Raw genomic sequence first — 9,829 nt, 5'->3', positions numbered from 1 at the left:
CTGGGTTATTTCTGTGATCCAGAGGAAAGCACCCCGGAATTCCAGAAGGGGGCTTGTCGACCTGGCTCTTCAGTGTCAACAAAGGAGATAAAAACCCTTGCCAAGTTCTCTTAAAGTTCACCCCTCACCGAACTACATCATCACGCCATCTTAACAAACTACAGTTCCCAGAATTCTATTTTTTTGGGAGGAGAGTCATGCACTTTAAACGTATGAAGTTTTAAACCACTTTAAATCATCCCATTTGCAGTGGAACCTCTGGTTACGTGCTTAATTCGTTCCAGAGGTCCGTTCTTAACCTGAAACTGTTCTTAACCTGAAGCACCACTTTAGCTAATGGGGCCTCCTGCTGCCGCCGCACCGCCGGAGCACGATTGCTGTTCTCATCCTGAAGCAAAGTTCTTAACCCGAGGTGCTATTTCTGGGTTAGCGGAGTCTGTAACCTGAAGCATATATAACCTGAAGCATATGTAACTCGAGGTACCACTGAAACCATTTTTTGGGCTCCATGATCACTGCAGATGGTGACAGCAGCCACGAAATTAAAAGACGCCTGCTCCTTGGGAGAAAAGCAATGACAAACCTAGACAGCATCTTGAAAAGCAGAGACATCACCTTGCCAGCAAAGGTCCGTATAGTTAAAGCCATGGTTTTCCCAATCGTGATGTATGGAAGTGAGAGCTGGATCGTAAAGAAGTCTGATCGCCGAAGAATGGATGCTTTTGAATTCTGGTGCTGGAGGAGACTCTTGAGAGTCCCATGGACTGCAAGAAGATCAAACCTCTCCATTCTGAAGGAGATCAGCCCTGAGTGCTCCCTGGAAGGACAGATCCTGAAGCTGAGGCTCCAAGACTTTGGCCACCTCATGAGAAGAGAAGACTCCCTGGAAAAGACCCTGATGTTGGGAAAGATGAAGGGCACCAGGAGAAGGGGCCGATGGGGGACGAGATGGTGGGACAGTGTTCTCGAAGCGACCAGCATGAGTTTGACCAAACTGCGGGAGGCAGTGGAAGACAGGAGGGCCTGGTGTGCTCTGGTCCAGGGGGTCACGAAGAGTCGGACACAACTAAACAACAACAAAACCATTCCAAGAGTCCTGGGGACTGGAGTTTGGTCAGGGTTCTGGGGGAAATCATCTCTCCTGAGTGCGCAAGGAGAATCTCCTAACTCTCTGCCCCCTTTGCAAACTAGTTTGTAGGATTCTTTGCACGGGGGCACAGTAGGGGCAAGCCCTGACTTCTACAGCTTGCACAAGAGTGCTTTCAAAGTGCTGCACGGCCGGCCAGCGGGCTCTCACCTCCTGCTGAGCCCCGGAGGACGGCTGGTCCACATTCCTGGCATAGCAACCCATGAACTGCACCCCACATGAATCAACAATGCTAGGACTGCAACAATATTTATACTTCTCTGTGGTACCTGGCAGAGCGGCAAGTTAAGTTCCGTAAACTTGCCCTGTTTATTTCCATTACAGTTTTTGGACCCAGGTTTCTCCAGTTCAGTGCCTGGTGGGAGAGGCTTCTGCAGTGGCTCAGCTCAATTTTTTTGTTGGAAAAAATTGAAATCTGTTGCTGCAACATTGGGGACGGAAGCTGAACAGCCATTGCCACCCCTGCCCTCCATTCAAGGCAAGGCTGTACACATGGGGCATCTGAGAAACTTCAGGGTTTGCAATCTTGCAAAACTCAGGTTTGAAATGCCACTTAAGATTCTAGTCCTTATGGATTGCAAAAATAAAAAAAGCTGGGTACTATAGTGGGACCGTATAGGTCCGTATAGTAAAAGCTATTGTTTTCCCAGTAGTGATGTATGGAAGTGAGAGCTGGACCGTAAAGAAGGCTGATCGCCAAAGAATGGATGCTTTTGAATTCTGGTGCTGGAGGAGACTCTTGAGAGTCCCATGGACTGCAAGAAGATCCAACCTCTCCATTCTGAAGGAAATCAGCCCTGAGTGCTCACTGAAAGGACAGGTCCTGAAGCTGAGGCTCCAAGACTTTGGCCACCTCATGAGAAGAGAAGACTCCCTGGAAAAGACCCTGATGTTGGGAAAGATGGAGGGCACAAGGAGAAGGGGGCGACAGAGGACGAGATGGTGGGACAGTGTTCTCGAAGTTACCAGCATGAGTTTGACCAAACTGCGGGAGGCAGTGGAAGACAGGAGTGCCTGGCGTGCTCTGGTCCAGGGGGTCACGAAGAGGCGGACACGACTAAACGACTAAACAACAAATAGTGGGACGTGAGGGCAATGCCTGCCTATCTCTTTGAAGAAGCAGGTGCACCAGAACAGAGGAAGCTGCCTTGTTCCAGGTGAGACTCCTGGTCCATCTACCTCCATATTGTCCACACTGACTGGCAGAAGCTCTCTCCAGTCATCTCAGGAAGGGCACTCTTCTGTAACTGCCGGGCTGAAGAACCTTTGTCAGCTGAGGGCTGCCTTCCTTTCCATGCAGGCTTCCAGGGGCCACATACCACTATGGGCGGGTCCAGAGGCAAAAGTGGGGGCGGGGCAACGAATGCAAATTTCTACCTTTGTGCAGGTAGGCTTATTTTTACCTACACACAGTTGGTGCAACCTTCTCTATCCTCCATCCAGGCAGATCTCAAGGACAAAATTCAAGCTTGGGGAGAGGAGTGTGGTCTCAGGGAGAGTCCCAAGGGCCAGAGAGAGAGTTATGGGGGCTGCATTTAGCTCCCCACCAAAGAAAGGGAAACAGATATCATTTCCACGGGTTTATTTGCACCGTGGACCAAGCCACGTGGTGGATGCAAAACCCTTGACCTGCTCTCTCTTTTTGCATTTTTCAAAAAGCTGGGATAGAGCGAGACATTGGCTGCAGGTTGTTTTGCTGCGGGCTTCCCCCGCCCTCCCCATCAGGCCCCGATCAGCTGCAAAGAGCGTGTGGGTGGCAGAGAGAGGAAACCACCCTGCCGTGGATCCTCTTGCACCAGCCTTGCTCCTTCCTGCCGCTTCCTCTCCTGGTGCAAGCAGGGCCAGATTTACATATAAGCTAAACAAGCTATAGCTTAGGGCCCCACTCTCTTGGGGGCCCCCCAAAAAAAGTAAAGAGGGAAAAAACTGGATGTACATTTCCAAAATATAAGATAAAAAACAAATTAAATAAAACCTTCATACATCAACAGTGTTTTGTGTTGTGTAGGCTCCTAAGATGTAAGTCATGGGCCCCACCTGCTAGCCTGCTCCCTCAAATATCACTGCTTTGCTCCTTTCTAGTACAGTGGTGCCTCGCAAGATGAAAATAATCCGTTCCGCGAGTCTCTTCGTCTTGCGGTTTTTTCGTCTTGCGAAGCAACCCTATTAGCGGCTTAGCGGATTAGCACTATTAGCGGCTATTAAAGGCTTAGCGGCTTAGAAAAAGGGGGGGAAAGCGAAAAAACTCACAAGACTCGCAAGACGTTTTCGTCTTGCGAAGCAAGCCCATAGGGAAATTCGTCTTGCGAAGCGCCTCGAAAAACAGAAAACCCTTTCGTCTAGCGGGTTTTTCGTCTTGCGAGGCATTCGTCTTGCGGGGCACCACTGTATATGTGCTGCCGAAGCGAGCACAGCTTTGCTCCTTTCTATATATAGGGTGCCTACATTCTGCATAGACTGGTTGCAGGGCAACACTTGCAAATGGCTTGAGATACCTATTAGGTCCATAAATTACCATATGGCATATATTCAACACAAAAAACAGCGACAATTTGATATTGACTAACAACCTCAGATATGCAGATGACACAACCTTGATGGGAGAAAGTGAGGAGGAATTAAAGAACCTTTTAATGAGGGTGAAAGAGGAGAGCGCAAAATATGGTTTGAAGCTCAACATCAAAAAAACGAAGATCATGGCTACTGGTCCCATCACCTCCTGGCAAATAGAAGGGGAAGAAATGGAGGCAGTGAGAGATTTTACTTTCTTGGGCTCCATGATCACTGCAGATGGTGACAGCAGCCACGAAATTAAAAGATGCCTGCTTCTTGGGAGAAAAGCAATGACAAACCTAGACAGCTTCTTAAAAAGCAGAGACATCACCTTGCCAACAAAGGTCCGTATAGTTAAAGCTCTGGTTTTCCCAGTAGTGATGTATGGAAGTGAGAGCTGGACCATCAAGAAGGCTGATCGCCGAAGAATGGATGCTTTTGAATTATGCAAGAAGGACACTGGACATATATAGGGCCCCATTACCTTCAGTAGCTTGGGGGCCCATCAAACCTAAATCTGGCCCTGGGTGCAAGGCCTTCTCTGCCACGCCTCCTGTGGCATTCAGGGGCCCTCGAGTCAGAGAGCCGGTTAAAAGGAAGCACCCCAAAAGCGAGAAAGGGTTCAGATCTCGCCTCGGCCCACCAACTCACCGGGAAACCCGGAGCCGAACGGGTGAGAGCCCTCGGCCCCCTCCCCCAAAAAAGCTGAAATCGCAAGGGGGATCTTAGCCTACTGGTCTACCTTGCAAGGGGGTTGTCAGACATACAGTGGTGCCTCGCAAGACGAAATTAATCCGTTCCGCGAGTCTCTTCGTCTAGCGGTTTTTTCGTCTTGCGAAGCAAGCCCATTGACGGCTTAGCGGATTAGCGCTATTAGCGGCTCTTAGAGGCTTTTAGCGGCTTAGCGGATCAGCTGATAAGCGGCTTAGAAAAAGGGGGCAAAAAAGAAAAAAAACCCGCAGGAACTCACAAGACATTTTCGTCTTGCGAAGCAAGCCCATAGGGAAATTCATTTTGCGAAGCGCCTCCAAAACGGAAAACCCTTTCGTCTAGCGGATTTTCCATCTTGCGAGGCGTTCGTCTTGCGGGGCACCACTGTACTGAGTTAACGTCTGCAAAGTACTGATAAGTCTGGTTATTTGAATCCGGGATGATGCAAGGCACATGGGTTTTACAAAGGGAAAACATGCTTAGATCAGGCCCTGCATTCACAATCTGTGTCCAGTGCCCCTTCTAGGTGCTTGCTTATTATTATTATTTCCTGATTGGAATATGTACCTCAGTCTGTGATGCTAGAGAAATCTGTGCATAGACTCTTGCCTGGCTGCAACGTGGACTCCTGTACAAAGGTCAAACGCCATTCTCTCTTGCTCCGCCCACACGGCCCCTGGAAGGTCATCTGCAAGACAGTGTGGCCCTGGGCCTGGGAAAGGTTCTCCATATAGCAGCTCAGAGAGTTTGAGAACATTCTGCGCAGGTGAGGTCTATCCAGTGGTATTAAGCCATGGAACTAGGTGGACTCTGCACGCTTTAGTGAAATTAACATACAATCATTCTTATATTAGGGGGAACTGCTTTGCAGAAATTGGACAAAAGTTGCACAGAAAAATATTAGGAGAATTTTGCACTAAAATACTGGTGAATTTTCATGAAGGCTTTGAAAAATAAATAAATCACAAACTGTCGTGGAAAACAATGCAAGGGTGGGGAAATCAGAGGCCAAAATTTGACATATCAACCCAGGAAAGTGGGATTCTGGACTGAATGGGCCTTTGGCTTTTCTTACGCTGACTTCTGAGCGCCACAAATCTGCCTAACTCTCTTTTAAAACCCTCCAAGTTGCTGGCCATCCCTGCATCTTGTGGCAGAGGGTTCCACAGTTTAACTGTGTGCTGCGTGAAGTTTCACCTTGGGTCCGAATCTTCCGCTAACAGTTGCACACTGCACATTGCTTCGAAAAGCTTTCCCCACCACCACCAAAAAATGAGGGAAACGCACTCTGCATTTGATCGGTAGGTCCATCCCCTGCCCCCAAAAGTGTTGATATTGCAGTGTCCCGTGCACAGCGGAATGATGAGGAGTACGTGCCACATACTCTATATTACTTTATTTACACTTCAAAGCTGGTAGGTTACAGAAAAACATCTTGCCTCTGCCGGAGCAGAGAAAGCATCCTCTCTCCTCTAAAGCACGGAGAGAACTGCGAAAAACAGTGAAAAACAGGAAACCAGTGTACGTCACATCCAGTCTCCCTTTCCCGTGGGAAAACCCAACAGCACAGACTGTGGAATGTAAACACCTGTCTCGTGACAAGCACTTCGCTGCACAGTGAAGGAAGCAGAAACCAACAAAAAGGACGGCTATTCACTGGCGGGGCACTCTGCATATGCTCAAAGCCACCCCGGCAGAAATATTTGTGCATAAACAGGGGGCAAAATTGTTTAAAAACAGCAGTTCAGCACTACTGGGTGCTACTGAGTAGTACCGAGTTAGAAACAAAAGAGGAATGTAAATGGGTAAAATTGATGGTAATTGCAGCCAGACAGGTTATAGCGAGTAATTGGAAAAATGCAGAAGAGCTAGGGGTGAACCAATGGAGGGAAAAATTGAAAAATATTATAATCTTAGAATACCTGTGAAGATACATAAAATGAAAGAGTTTAAGGTCAGTGAGAAGGAGGAGGATTGGTTTGAGAAGATATTGAATTATTTGGGCAGGTTTGAACAATTTGGGGCAATTAAAATGTTAATTAAACCTTGTGGAGGAAGGAGCGTTAAGGTATATAGAATTGTACATATGGTTGATTTGAATATGTTATTATTGATTATGTATACCCAATTTATCAGCCGCCTGGGGGGGTTCACTGTTTGTGTTTTGGTTGTTGGTAAAAAAAAATAAAAAATTTAAAAAAATAGCAGTTCAGCATTTAACAGAAAGAAAAATGCAGGGACACATATATAAATCTTTATCGGCAAAGCGGTACCCTGTCCCCCATCCCCACACGTTGGAACATGCCTTTTTCCCTATGGCTGATCCGGGTGCATTCAGGTACAGAAACGCCAAGCTGGAATCCGATTTCCCTGCGGCTTGTTTACCTTGGAACCGGCTGCACCAGGCCAGAGCTGAGTCAGACCTCTGGAATGTCTCTCTGCGGGGACAGAATGTTCAAAACAGACCCAGCGGCCAAACAAACACGAATCCGGCCATATTGGAGGGTTTAGTCTGCGGTGCAACACATTCCTCTGTGCGCACTCACAAGGGCAAATCCCCACCATGCTTTGGACACACATTACTGCCTTCAAAGGGGACGTGGGTGGCGCTGTGGGTTAAACCACAGAGCCTAGGACTTGCCGATCGGAAGGTCGGCAGTTCGAATCCCCACGATGGGGTGAGCTCCCGTTGCTCGGTCCCTGCTCCTGCCAGCCTAGCAGTTCGAAAGCACGTCAAAGTGCAAGTAGATAAATAGGTACCGCTCCGGCGGGAAGGTAAACGGTGTTTCCGTGTGCTGCTCTGGTTCGCCGGAAGCGGCTTAGTCCTGCTGGCCACATGACCCGGAAGGTGTTTGGCGGCTCCCTCGGCCAGTTAAGCGAGATGAGCACCGCAACCCCAGAGTCGGCCACAACTGGACCTAATGGTCAGGGGTCCCTTTACCTTTACTGCCTTCAAAGAATCCTGGGAACTGTAGTTTAAGAGGGCTGGGAACTGCAGCTCTGTGCGGTGGGAAACTAGAGTTCCCGGGAATCTTTGGGCGAAGGCAGAGAGATGTAGAATTGTAGCGTTGGAAGGGGGTCATCTAGTCCAACCCCCAGCAATGCCGGGAACACAACTAAAGAACCCCTGACAGATGGCCGCCCAAACTCTGCATAAAAATCTCCACTGGAGTCGTCCGCCTTAAATGTGCTTGCCATGGATCTGCACCTGTAAGCCAAGCTGGCTCTTGGAATCAGTTCAAAAACCAGAGTTTGAAGCAGGCGGATAGGGAAACGTCTCCTTGCTGGCGTTACTAAACTACAGTTCCCACCATTATTCCCGAGTATTGACTGCCCTGGTTGCTGGGAGATTTTTACGTTATTGGTTCATCACCATGGTGATGTTCCCACCCTACATTTAAAGCACTACGATACCGCTTTAAACAGTCATGGCTTCCCTCCCAAAGAGTTCTGGGAGCTGTAGTTTGCCAAGTGTGCTAGGCGTTGCTCCCCTCACAGAGCTAAAATATCCAGTGGTCTAAGAAGCAATCCCTCTTCCCAGGGAACTCTGGGAATTGTAGGTTTGTGAGCGAACAGGGAGTCTCCTAACAGGTCTCAGAACCACCCTTAACAAACTACAGTTCCCAGAATTCTTTGAGGAGGGGGAGCCATGATGGTTTAAAGTGCTTTAAATGTATGGATGTGGCCATCGGATCCTTGTATGGCTAGACCCCAGTAAAAAGCGGGTGGTGTAAATGGATATTATGGCGTCGTTGGATCCTCGGGAGTGGGGAACACACCGAGGCCTCGAAGGGACGCTGTCCTCCTCAAATGAAGAATCTAGAATGGGTTCGAGAAGAGCAGAGTTCGAGTCCCACACTGGGCAAGAGATTCCTGCATTGTAGGGTGTTGGACTAAATGACCCTTGGGATCCCTCCCCACTCTACAATTCTAGGAAACGCAGTAAGAAATAATTGCCGAGCTGAGATTTGGAGAGTTCTCCCTCCCCAAAACATCCAAACTGAAGGCCAGTTAGAAACCTGGTCTGTGTGCGACGAACTGTTTCAAAAGGAGCAAATTTATTATATGAAAGAATATTGTAAATATCTGAAAACGTTTGTAGCTTTCGGTTCAAATGTTTTGTAATGACAATACAGTGGTACCTCAGGTTACAGACGCTTCAGGTTACAGACTCCGCTAACGCAGAAATATTACCTCGGGTTAAGAACTTTGCTTCAGGATGAGAACAGAAATCGAGTGGCAGCAGCGGGAGGCCCCATTAGCTAAAGTGGTGCTTCAGGTTAAGAACAGTTTCAGATTGAGAACAGACCTCCAGAACGAATTAAGTACTTGACCCAAGGTACCACTGTATAAGGAACCGATTTACATTTAATAAGGGAAATATAAAAATAAGAGAGAAGGTAAAAAAGTGGTTATAGAAATGCTAAGAATGAAGTAAATATGTACGTAAGTCAGGAAGAGGTTTATGCTCAGTTAAAGCGATGTATGAGCTTACTGACTTATGTGTGGACATTGTAATTACAAAAAATTGAAAACGTAATAAAAATTACTTTTAAAAAAAATGAAACCTCGTCTGTGTTGTGTCTCTCTGGCCGTCGTCAAGCTATCTGCCTGTGCACATCGCACATTGTGTCGTAATCCCAGGGAGAGTTCTTTACCTCTGGCATTTCCGGCCAGAATGCTCAGATGGTTGGGTAGCGCCGCCTAGTGGTTTGATGGGGGGAAGCAAAGAGTTTTTAGGAATGATAAAAAATGACGCACCTAAATTGAGGATCCCGGGAAGCTAGCTGGTTTATGCTCCATCATCTAGCTCAGTTTGCTGGCTCTGAATGCCAGCACTAGGGTTCCCAGGCTGATTCCTGAGCCAGATGTGGAGGCAGCCAGTCCACCTGCCAGACTTTTAGAAGACATCTGAAGGCAGCCCTGTTTAGAGAAGGTTGTAATGTTTAACAGACTATTGTATTTTAATATTCTGTTGGAAGCCGCCCAGAGTGGCCGGGGTATAAATAAATAAATGTTGTTGTTGTTTAATTGTTTAGTCATGTTTGATGCTTCGTGACCCCCTGGACCAGAGCACGCCAGGCACTCCTGTCTTCCACTGCCTCCCGCAGTTTGGTCAAACTCATGCTGGTCGCTTCGAGAACACTGTCCCACCATCTCGTTCTCTGTCATCCCCTTCTCCTTGTGCCCTCCATCTTTCCCAACACCAGGGTCTTTTCCAGGGAGTCTTCTCTTCTCATGGGGTGGCCAAAGTCTTGGAGCCTCAGCTTCAGGACCTGTCCTTCCAGTGAGCACTCAGGGCTGATTTCCTTCAGAATGGAGAGGTTGGATCTTCTTGCAGTCCATGGGACTCTCAAGAGTCTCCTCCAGCACCAGAATTCAATCAGAAGGTTTCAATCCCCACGACAGGGTGCGCTC

The sequence above is a fragment of the Podarcis cretensis genome (assembly GCF_951804945.1).
Source record: "Podarcis cretensis genome assembly, chromosome: 16".
Classification (NCBI taxonomy): Eukaryota; Metazoa; Chordata; class Lepidosauria; order Squamata; family Lacertidae; genus Podarcis; species Podarcis cretensis.
This window is presented reverse-complemented; position numbering follows the sequence as displayed.